Source organism: Numida meleagris, unplaced genomic scaffold (genome assembly GCF_002078875.1).
Source record: "Numida meleagris isolate 19003 breed g44 Domestic line unplaced genomic scaffold, NumMel1.0 unplaced_Scaffold165, whole genome shotgun sequence".
Lineage (NCBI taxonomy): Eukaryota > Metazoa > Chordata > Aves > Galliformes > Numididae > Numida > Numida meleagris.
In genome coordinates, this window is record NW_018363448.1 from 164,885 (window position 1) to 172,160 (window position 7,276).

The 7,276-nt window shown below is 41.5% G+C and overlaps 1 long non-coding RNA gene across 5 annotated transcripts; it reads right to left on the reverse strand.

Annotated features, from left to right (window-relative positions):
- Positions 1 to 928: 928 nt before the first annotated feature.
- LOC110390653 lies at positions 929 to 6,301 on the reverse strand. Of its 5 annotated transcripts, none has more exons than XR_002433811.1 (3): positions 6,241 to 6,301; positions 5,141 to 5,290; positions 929 to 3,598 (listed from the first exon to the last, which is right to left on the reverse strand). It is a non-coding gene; the product is annotated as an uncharacterized LOC110390653 (long non-coding RNA). The 5 variants fall into 5 exon arrangements; XR_002433812.1 differs by lacking the exon at positions 5,141 to 5,290 and adding an exon at positions 4,662 to 4,830 and having other exon boundaries at positions 6,241 to 6,295; XR_002433813.1 differs by lacking the exon at positions 5,141 to 5,290 and adding an exon at positions 4,662 to 4,826 and having other exon boundaries at positions 6,241 to 6,285.
- Between the last annotated feature and the right edge of the window lie 975 nt (positions 6,302 to 7,276).

Sequence of the window (7,276 nt, forward strand, 5' to 3'; positions counted from 1 at the left end):
GATGGGAAGATTCAACCTTTACTGCCATACCAATATCTGCCCAATCTGTCATTGGCCAACATAATAAAACAGGAGGCATTGCTTAAAGAGCAGCCATCATGAAATATATAATGCAGATCATGTACATAAGTAATAAAAAACTTATTTTAATCTTTAATATTTTTATTAAAACAAAAAAGTTACAAAAACAGAACTAGTGGGATATTTGTTCTTGCTTTTGTGAAACTAACGCATCAGTCTAGTTCAATGGCAGTAGGTACAATTTTCAGTGAGTTCTCGAGGTGCCTGTCAGAGATTTTTTTATGAAATTTTTTCCTCCCGTACTTCTTCCTTGAAAACAGTTGTTCACCAGCGTACATACTGTCAAAAAGGGATGACATGAATAAAGCATGCTTGTGAAGGAAGGAATGTTTTTCTCCGGTAAGACAGGGCTTATAAAAGTAAAGAGACATGGTCAGATTTTTGAGTTGAATATCACATTGCAACTCTATACACTTCATTTGAAAATTCACAGGTAATGTCAACTGAAAAAGGAGTTTCAAATATACCCAGAAAACACTTTTTTTTCCTCCAGTAATCCTGAAACCAGTTCTTAAATTCCTTTGTCAAAATGGAAAGCAAGGCTGCATAGTTTTCAATGTTCACAGGATTGTGTTTAGCCAATGAATAAAAATGCATACAATGATTTGCTTTAACTTGATCTGCCACTGCACCGCACCCTCCTCATGGCCTGGTTCCAGCCCAGACAGCATTAATAGCACACCAATGTCTGGCTGTTGCTGAGCAATGGGTGCATTCCTGGGACTGGGCCAGGACACTTGGCAGGGCAGATCTGCAGAGCAGCAGGAAGGCAGGGGGTGTGAGGCAGGGGCCAGGCCACATTGCCAAAAGAGCTTGTCATCATCAGAAAAACGGAGCACATCACTGCTTGACCTTTTGCAAGTTCATTTAATAAACTGTGGAACAGAATAAGTCTCAGCATTGATCTCATCCAATAGTGATTTCTTTCTATTCTATGAGTTGGAAAGAGACTCTGCTCTATATTTCCCACTTTTAACCATGCTGCAGTCTTCTCTCTTATCCCATAGCTGTATGGTTTCCTCTAAAGCCTTTCAAAATCTAATCTAGCCAAACAGAATCACCATTATCACTGTTTATTCACCTCTTCAAATAAATGAGTTTTCTAAGGCAAAACCTCCATTAATAGAAATGATGTTGGCTTTTCCCATAGAAATTTTTCACATTTATCAGACATTCATTGATCCAGTTCTCTATTACAGAATATCAATCAGTTTGCCTAGTAGAGAAAACAACACCCTGTCACAGTTTGAAGAATTAATCATGTGACATCCCCTCTCTCACCCTGGGAGAAAGGAGGGGGGAAGGAAGAGGAAAAAAAACAACTGAGATAGGAGAAGCTAGTTTATTAAAAGGAATGTGAGATAATACAGAAAAAATAAGAGTAATTAATCAAAATGAACCAATGAATTGAAAATCATGTGCTGCATTTTCCAGGAGCCTCCACATTTCAGTGTATCTTCCCCTTGGAGAGTCAAAACTCACATGGGACTGCTAAACAGCAAACATAGCGCTGCAGTGCACTGAGTCTCTGCACCGAACAGCCTGTTGTATCATAATGTCATGCAGAATACTGATAAAACCAGGACACACCCAAACAATATGAATGCAGAGTGAATTGCCTCCTAGAAACTATGGGCTCACATCCACACTCAGGACCTACAGCACAGATCTGATGCAAAAGTATCTCAATCTGCTACCTCCCAGTTGCTTCAACCCCAGTCCAGTAAGTACCCATTTTCTGTTTGAGTCACAGGTTGTCAGGAAGTCACAGCTCATCAGATCAGACTCTCAGCCAGCAGCCATGACAAGTATTAAGAGCTTTCACATTAGAGTGATGTAAAGCAAACAAAGGAGATGACAGAGCCTTTGAGATACAGGCGCTAGAGAACAAGATATCAAAGAAAGAGGAATTAACTCACACCTCCCAGCAACAGTGAGGAAAAGAAGGTGAGCTGAGGAATGCAGCCTTCTCCAGCTTTGGAACTGGAAAAGGAGGGGGGACAAACCACACAGGCTCTGAGTGCCTATGTGCTCCAGGAAGCACAGTCGGAAGTACTACCAAGAGGGAGAGAGAGGAAGGTGGATCAGGGCTCCCCCAGCTCCCTTCACTCAGGTGCTCATTTACTGGTTCAAACTGTGACCTGGCAACTCCATTGTATGTGAGATGCTTTCTGCCTCTTCTCCCCCAAACACTAACTGTAAGATCTGCCACATGAGCTAAAAGCCACGCATGAAAATTTAGAGGTTGTCATTGACAAAAAGTCCAGGGGAGCTGAATGACAAGCATCCCTCAGAATACCCTCTGAAAATCCCAGTTGTAATGCTTAGAACACCCTTTACTCCCCTCTTCCTCTCAGTTTCTCCTTTTCCAGAATCACTTATCTATTTCCCACTCTCCCACTCACCTACATGGAAAACTGACAACATACCAAAGGTAGAACTGCTTTTGCTTATGGACTTTTGGCTGCAGGACTGACCTCTACCATTGTCAATGGGAACAGATTCCAGGCCAGAGCATCCCTCTGTCCTTCACTTTCCAGTACTGAGTTTCCTATCAGATTCAATGTAGTACTGCATGGGCTCAAGGAACTTGAAGAGCAAGAGGTTTTATCACAATAGTGCAATGAGAGAAGACTTCCGAGCATTTCCCAGGAACTCTGCATACAGTTATATTACATTTTCAAACTATCTGGCAGTTGTGCCTTCTAAATGACATGAAAGCCTATGAAATTTGCTATTTCAGCAAAACTCTCTACAGCCACTGAAACTACGCCACTACCTCCTTCAGAGTAGTGAATGAAATCAATCACGTGTTCACAAGAAGAATTAACTGCACATACACTAAAGCAAGACACTTCATATGGAAATGAGAAATAATTCTGGTTTGGACTCTAGTCCTTACATATTTTATTAGGTACAGTCAGGATGATTATTACTTGTAGAGTTATATTAAACTTCTACCATTTATCTGAGTTTATAACAGCACAGCAATCAAGGAGTAAAATACAGGCAGACAATTGGACATACATTGGCTAGCTGTACAGGTCTCTAGAGAACACTATTTGCTCTTCTAAGGGCTGACCTTGTGCATTTACCAGGACTGCATCCTCCGCTAAATTAGGTGTCAATAATATAGCGATTTGGAGTTGCCTGTATCCACTTCCAGATTCCCACAAGATTCTGTGCTTGTCTGCAGCTTTTGATGAATAGCTCAGAATTATTTAGCCACTGAAATTGAATCGTAGAATTCCAAATACCAAAAATTGGACACATTTGAATCTTGTATGGGATTTTCCTGCCTCCTTCCTTGAACTCCTGCTTACATTTAAGTTTCCTGGAACTAAGAGTGCTGACCTCTCCAAAGACAACAAGAAAAATCACTACGCAAAGAAAGTTTCCTGTCCATAAATGCTGTATTCTGTGCACAGAGGGAAACTAACTTCACCAGCTCCATGATGAGAAGATGCAACTTCTGCAGCATCCTGACACAACAGCCTTGCATCATCCAGAATCCAGCCTAGTGAGAGAGAAAAAAAAACTGTTAAAAAATACTTAAGAAAATATCTTACTTTGAATGGATCACAGCTAAGACATGTCAACCATAGGGTTCATTTCTTAATGTAATGTTTGACAGGAGTGGATTTGGGATACCTTGCCAATATGACTGCAATCAAGCTACAACAGAAAGAACTGCTTTACTTTGCTAAACCTTGTCACTACTTGGATTTGGTTTGCTGGTGATTTCTTCTTGCAGCTGCTGGGAACTACAAACATCTCATACTTGCATGAGATGAACTATGCATATTGGAAGGCTTCAGAGTTCGGTAGGATGTTTTGCAGGGCTGTACTGCTCCAAGAAAAAAAAAAAGGAAATGCAAAGCCTAACTGCTAGCATAACTAGGTCTTCACTACATCACCATACTCATTTTCTTAGGGTCTAATTTTTAAGTCCATTTATAGAGTTAGGTGCTCAACAATTTGGCCTATAAGCCTTTCCCCTCCCTGCAAGGGCCATGGAAACATATCAAGCAAGAAAGAGGTTTTTTACTTGCTCAGTTGATAGATTGTGTTGATTTGGTTTTTCCTGTTTTTTTTTTTTTTAATCAGACCTAGAATCATTTATTGAGGCAAAAAAGAGAAACTACACTTGGCTTGCAAGGACTTCTCTTCCTTTACAGACTTCTTCCATTGTTACACTTTGATGAAGTCAATTGTAGCTGCACAAATTCCTCTGTGCTGGTGACAAATGTAACCTGAAAGGCTATTCAAATAAAAGTTTCTTATAAAACAAGCAACATTCCCATTTCTTTCCACTCCACATGTGAGCAGTATGAAAAATCTTAATTCTGCTAGTTAACATGCCACTAAAAGTTACCTATTACATTCTTCTGTAAAAAGGTATTTATATGCTTCCATGATGTATGGTTAGGATGTGTATTAAAGTAATCATTTGCATACTTGAGTTCCAAGAAAACAAAACACTGAGATTCAGACTTCATTTAATTGTTGTGAGCAGTTGACAGGATTACACCTTAATTTGACAAAGTCAAACTTGTTGAAATGCCACAAGCAGGTCAGACCTGGTATTACAAGGAAGTAATTTCATCCATATTTTCACATGGTGTTTTCCATGAAGACAAATCCATTTCACTCTCAGTACAGAAGTGGGAAAGCAGCTTCTTCCACCATGAAGACCATGAACTTCCTACTCTTCACACTCCTACAACTCCTTCTACTGCTCTGCACTAACTCAAATAACCAGAAAAAGAATAAGAAGAGACAATGAAGAAAATGCATCAGCGAGAAAGTCCTGTGCCCTAAGGATGGCAACAGCATTGCTACAGTCCACAGAAAAAGAAAGGAAGAAGTGGGAGAACCATCATAGATAAGCATCCAAAGGGAAAAAGTTTTTTTGAAGAGCTCTATTTAGATACAAAAAGCAGAAGTCAGCAAATTATATATATAAATGCAATTTATAGGCAATAGCAGATAACCAGATCTAAATTACCAAAAAAAGGTGATGGTCACAACCCAGTTAAAGAAAGAAATATTCACTTACCCATCCCAAGGATCAGGACTTGCCAAATACACCAGAAGAAGGGATCACCAGGTAGAAAGCCTTCCCTTACAGCAGACAGCCATTAAATGAGGCTTAGGGAGGGGGGTGGAACCTGGTTCTGGTTGCACAGGTGAATTGCTTTCAAGAGGCCTAAGGCAGGGAGAAATCTCCAGCAAGACACCATCACCTCCAACGCCAACCCTTAAATGAGGTCTGGGAAGGGAGTGAATCTTGGCTCCACCTGTTCCAGTTGCTTAAGTGCATTACATGCACTTAAGCACACTTAGGCTGGACCTGCCTTCCCGCCAGGTGCTCAATCACTATTTCAGGCCTTGACTTACTATTTCTGCTGCAGCCCCACAGACATCTCAATCAGGACCCATATGAGCATCCTGGAAACAAATGTCTAATGATTTAATCAGAGCTGGGGTTTGATTTGCATAAACTGATTGCCAGCCTAGTCATGTTCTCCTCTAGCTACAGAAGTAGCTAAAGGAAAATCAAAAGTTTCAAACCCCCCCCCCAAAAATGCAGGAGTAAGAATAATTGAACAAGTTCCAGTGAGAACATAACATTTGGAGGATTTCTTAGTTCTTAACTAAAGGAAAAAGCCTCTTCTAGCGACTCAGGTCACTGTATCCAAATGAAGTGAGGAGAAAGAATTAGCAATTGTGTAGTTACTTGCGTGATGGGGGATACCAACCCTTCTACACCTATGGCCCCTAGATAGAACCAGAGACCCTGTATTCAATTATTTATTTTTTGGTCCCAGAAAAACATGCAGATAGTGATGGCATTAGTAAATGCAGGCACAGAAACTTCAATTATTTATTGTGATCTAACTAAACTCCATGGAAATAGGAAGATGATTGGTGGGTTTGGGGGACAGATTATCTCTGCAACCCAGACATGGTTGAAATTAGGTGTCTCCCACTCCAAGAGTATAAGGTGTCTCTTGCCACAGACCTTGAGTATATACTGGGCATAGATAAACATAGCAACCAGAAAGATCAACATAATAGGAAAAAAAGCATTACAAAGAGATGGAAAAACCAGCAAAACAGAAAAGTGCTATAAATGAAGAGAAAAAGATTGCTCACTGGTATCAGAAGTCTCAGGGCTTGCAGAGAAAATCTCCACCAAGCAGGGATCTCCAGAAAGCAATCCTTCCTCAGTGGCAGTCAGCCCTTAAATGAGGTCTAAGTGGGGTGGAGTCTGGCTCCACCCCTTCTGGTCACACAGGTGAATTGCCTTCACCTGGGCTTCCAGGGCTGACTGGGACTTTTCTCCAGGTGCTCAATTAGTGGTTCAGGCTGTAACTCAGCAGTTCCCATACAATATATTGTGGGGTCTGACTCTCCAGGTGGCTGTGGGAGAGTTCAGACTGTCATGGTTTTGTGATTTTTTTGTTGTCAGTATTCCACATTACAACATCATGTAAAGCACTAGCAGTTAAAGAGTTAATCTGGTTCCGGGGACTGCTGCTTTTGGGTGCTTGGTGCTCGGAGGGGGAGGGGAGGAGAGGAGATGATGAACACATTGAGTAGGGAGATAGAAATCTACCACTGTGTCCTAGACTTGGCAAATGCATTCTTCATTCCCAGGAATGGACTATTTACGCCTGACCAATCTGAGGCAGAGATATGTGGTTAGATATATGAAATGTGGTTAAACACAGGACCATACGTGTCTACCACGTTTCTGGCCACCGACCTCTGCAATCACTGGGAACTGATGAAGCTGACACACTATCTTGAGTCCGATGGATTGAGGATTCAGCCTCTGAGAACATCGCCCACTAGTTATAGCAGACGCTGCAGCATGCTGGACAAAAGACAATGTGGGCAGCTGCTAAAGCATGAGGGCTGCCGTACAACTGTCTGATATCATCCAGACATGCCAAGACTGCAGTGCTTGCTCCAAGATGAGACCAAGACCGCTGTCCAAAACAACAGCCATCTTGCTAGAGGACACAATCCTCTTCAGTGATGGCAGGTCGATTACATTGGGCCCCTCCTTCGGTCTGAGGGGGTGAGATACACTCTGACCTCTGTCAACAAAGCAAGTGGGCTAATGCAGGCCTATCTGGTGCCAAAAGTGAAACAGGCATATACTATCAAGGCACTCACCAAGTTG